This window comes from Leucopleurus acutus (genome assembly GCF_964270905.1).
Source record: "Leucopleurus acutus genome assembly, chromosome: 8".
NCBI lineage: Eukaryota > Metazoa > Chordata > Mammalia > Artiodactyla > Delphinidae > Leucopleurus > Leucopleurus acutus.
Window position 1 is genome coordinate 10,534,049 of NC_139151.1, and position 4,258 is coordinate 10,538,306.

The 4,258-nt window shown below is 48.1% G+C and overlaps 1 pseudogene across 1 annotated transcript; it reads right to left on the bottom strand.

Moving 5' to 3' along the window:
* Nucleotides 1–58: 58 nt before the first annotated feature.
* On the bottom strand, nt 59–1,072 carry LOC309965710 (cdc42 effector protein 3-like; annotated as a pseudogene). Its single transcript has 2 exons — nt 868–1,072; nt 59–626 (listed from the first exon to the last, which is right to left on the bottom strand). The product of its transcript is annotated as a cdc42 effector protein 3-like (transcript).
* Between the last annotated feature and the right edge of the window lie 3,186 nt (nt 1,073–4,258).

Genomic DNA, 4,258 nt, shown 5'->3' on the forward strand with positions numbered 1-4,258 from the left:
GTTTTGTTCTGGTTTTTGATACCTTTTATCCCAAAGGAAAAGAGCCGGCGGTGTCCTGTTACTTACTTTTATCCATGACATTCAGCACCTCATCCAGAAATGGGGGCCCAAGATGGAGCTGCAAGGAGAGGAGGGAACCCGTGAGATCAGAGAGGGACTCCTCTGATTTAGTCTTTTCCTTGACGAGCTCGCACGGGGTGGAATGGTCAAACATGTCCTCCGCCGCCCAGTCGGGTACTGTTCGGAGAGGCTGCCCCTGCCCTGGCTGGACTGCGATGCGGACCCGCTGGACCCCCACGAGATGTCCCCCTGGTGGACCGTCCCGTTCTCCAACAGACTGCTTTTCTCCGGAGCCTTCTCCTCCATGACCTGCTCACAGCTAAGCCGGGGCAGCCTTCCCGGCCCTAAGGACTCCTGTTTGGAACTGAATGTCACCGGTGACAACAAGGGCAACATGAGCGCTTGGGGCCCTCTGATGGTTGGGAGGGAGATGACGTTTTTGAGCACCGGGGAGGGCATTTCTGTGAACATGGAGTCGGAGGTACTGTTGGCCCGGAAGAACTCGTTATGCCCAGGGAACTGGCCCATGCGCGCTTTCTCCTGGTTTCCAGGTAGAAGCTCATGTCCTCGAAGAAAGGAAATGTCTCCAAAGACAGTATAAGCTCATTTCCTTTTTTTTTTTTTTTGCGGTACGCGGGCCTCTCACTGTTGTGGCCTCTCCCGTTGCGGAGCACAGGCTCCGGACGCGCAGGCTCAGCGGCCGTGGCTCACGGGCCCAGCCGCTCCGCAGCATGTGGGATCTTCCCCGACCGGGGCACGAACCCGTGTCCCCTGCATCAGCAGGCGGACTCTCAACCACTGCGCCACCAGGGAAGCCCTGAAGCTCATTTCCTTGAAGAAAGGAAATGTCTCCAAAGACATCGTGCTGGCCATCTTTGCCGATGTGAATGGTGTGGCGGAAGTCTCCAAGGGAAGGGCTGATCATATCCGGAGACAAGATGTCCCTCAGTTTACATTTCTTTCCTTTCTTGTTATTGACAGCTTTCAGGTACATTGGGGTCTTGGCTGGCATTTTGGAGTTTGAAGATGTCGATTTTGCAAAAGGGAAAAAGGGCCACTTTCTTCACAGATGTTACAGGTTTCCCAATATCCTTTCTGATAGGAGCGGTCACATCATTTTTCTCAAGTAGCTTCTGAAGTGGCTCTGAAACGAGATGGAGGTCTAAGAGGCCTTCCTGGACTTACAGCCAAGCAGGGGTTTCTGGAAAGCCGGTTACATCCGCCAGTCCCTTCCACAGCACGGAGAAACCAGCGGCGCCAAGGATCCCAGCCGCTGACCCCGGGGCCGGGCGCCCGGCACCAACAGTCCCCGAGGGCGCACGCAGTCCCTGCCCGCCACGCGCAGCTCCAGCCGGGTCAGCCGGCGCGGCGCCTGCCTGCTCACAGCATTATGCACTCCGAGACAGCGTGAAGGCGCCCAAGGCCGGGGTCTCCGGACTCCTATACGTATATTCTTTTTCAGATTTTTTTCCATTATAGGTTGTTACAACATATCGAGTATAGTTCCCTGTGCTATACAGTAGGTCCTTGCTGTTTATCTATTTTATATATAATAGCGTGTATATGTTAATCCCAAACTCCTAATTTGGAGAGATTCAATTTTTTTTTTGAATTTTATTTCATATATTTTTTATACAGCAGGTTCTTATTAGTCATCTATTTTATACATATTAGTGTACACATGTCAATCCCAATCTCCCAGTGCATCCCACCACCACCACCCCCCTGCCGCTTTCCCCCCTTGGTGTCCATACATTTGTTCTCCACGTCTGTGTCTCTATTTCTCCCTGCAAACCGGTTCATCTGTACCATTTTTCTAGATTCCACATACATGCGTTAATATACAGTATCTGTTTTTGGAGAGATTCAATTTTTAAAACAACAAAAATTAATTGGTCACCTTCAGTGGTCCCTTCAGTAGTTCAGGGAATTAATTCATTATCCTGAAAACTAGCAAATAAATGAAACAGTCAACATTTGTTGGGTTTTTTCCCCCTATATCAACTACAACACTAGATAATCAAATCGTTGCCAAGGGGAAGCACCTCCTTTTTAAAGTACTCCAACAAATACATAAAAAATAAATGATGGGATATCACCATTTTGCAACCTCTGATGAATTGATGAATCTAGACAACGAGCATCAATGATTACTAAGATCAATAAAAGAGAGATAGATGTTATGTGCTTCCCACCCACGAACTTGCCGAAAAGATCTACTCAGATCAAACCTAATCAGGTCAAACTTCTGGGTCCAGCAAGAAATTTGCAGGCAAAAAAGTGGACAGAGAACTGTTGAACTGCGTTGCGAGTGTGCAGGCAGCACATTCCAGACACAGGCCATGTGCCCCGAGTTCCTCTCAAAATAAAGTGTAAGGAAAAGAAACTGACGAAAAGTGAACCTGGAGAGGAACAGGGACTCAGAAGACATGTCGACTTTTTAAAATGGAAAAGACTACACTAGCATGTCGAGAGAATTGCGGTCAAACAATAAAACTAAAAGGAAACACCAGAAAATTATGACAACAGGAGTCAGCAGGGCGATTACTTTCAGGGCGGGGAGAGTCTATGGTTGGATCAGGAGACAGCACTGAGGGGGCTGATGGAGTTCTATTGCTTGGCTGTCCTCCCCTGCGTTTGTATTTTAATTCATAATAAGGTGATTTTTTTAAATGAGAGAGTAGAAAAATCACCTTTACTTCCTGACAGAGCTAGAAGGCTGGGTTCTGGAATTCTAAATCTGGAAAGTGACAGGTGTCGTGATGACGAGGTTGGTTGTGGGACTGCTAAGCGGCAGGAGGCGGGGGTGGGGGGGGGTGGGACAGGAAGGCCAAGGATGTCCTGGCTGCAGAGCTGCGGAGACTTGGCCTTGACTCCTGACTGCCACTTCCTGGCTGGGACACCAGAAAACTCAGCTAACCTCTCTCATCTCATTTTCCTCATCTACTAAGTAGAGATAATAGTTCTTGCCTTGTCATTATGACAATCAAATAAGATAACTCATCAGCGCTCATAGTGCAGAATCTGGCGCACAGGAAGTACTCAATACGATCATCCTATTATTATTATTATTACTAGTACTACTACTACTATTGTTATTATCTATCTGATTATTAGGATGCCCCTAATGTGGACAGAAGTAAACCAGAAGGTGGAGTTCTCCTTCAAAAAGGGAATACGAGAACATGGTCCCTTTGGGACACTAGTGACCGGGGCGGTTGTAGCAGGTGCAGCTTTGCTAGCCTTCCGCTGGCTCTCCCCAGTGTGACGTGTCCCCATTGGACATGCTCCCTCCTTGATCCACTCATCCTCTTCCCCATTAAGCACTCAACCAGGCTTCCACTCGAAGCCACTCTCATCAGAAGCCACGCTCATCAGTCTGATGGCTTCCTGTTCTTGCTGCTCTCCAGGGGGTGCGGAAACCCCAGGGCACCACTCACCGCGTCCATTAGTCACTGGAGCCACTTTGTGTGAGGAAGCCTCCGGGACAAGCAAACACCATGAGAGGCAGGAGAGCCTGGTGGCTACGGGCATGAGCTCTGCACAGGGCTGATGACGCACACCCGCCCCCGGGTTACCTTAAGGATGAAGTTCTGAGTGGACACACACAGCCTTTGGAATCTGGGGAGCACCAGACCCTTGTCAGGAATTGCTGTGATGCCTCTGGCATCAGAATGGCCAGATGTCTCCTGCTCTCCTTACTTTAACTTCCTGGGCAGGGAAAGTAATAGATTCCTGTGCCATTTGGGGCTAAGCGTAGTCAGTCTTCCTTCACGTTATTATTCAGACAATTTCCTCTTACCTGTGAGACCATGGGCAAGTTATTTAACCTCACTGTGCCCCCATTTCTTCATCTATAAAATCTACATAAGAGAATCTGCTTCATACGGTTGTCATGGAGAGTAACTGAATTAAAAAAGACAAATTGCTTTAAACAATGCCTGGCACGTGGTCTGTTAAAAAAAAAAGGCTCCGTTTCACAGTTTTCTGGATTCAAGTACAAGCTCTTTCCCTTATTAGTTCAATGACACTCGAGAAGTTGCCTCGCTTCTCCGCGTCTCTGCTTGTTCATCTATCAAATGGGGATAATAATAGTGCCATGCTTGCTGGATTGGCGTGAATATGAAATAGATAATGCAAAAAAGATCCTGGCTTACACAAAATATTTAATAAACATTAGATATTATTATCCCTATAA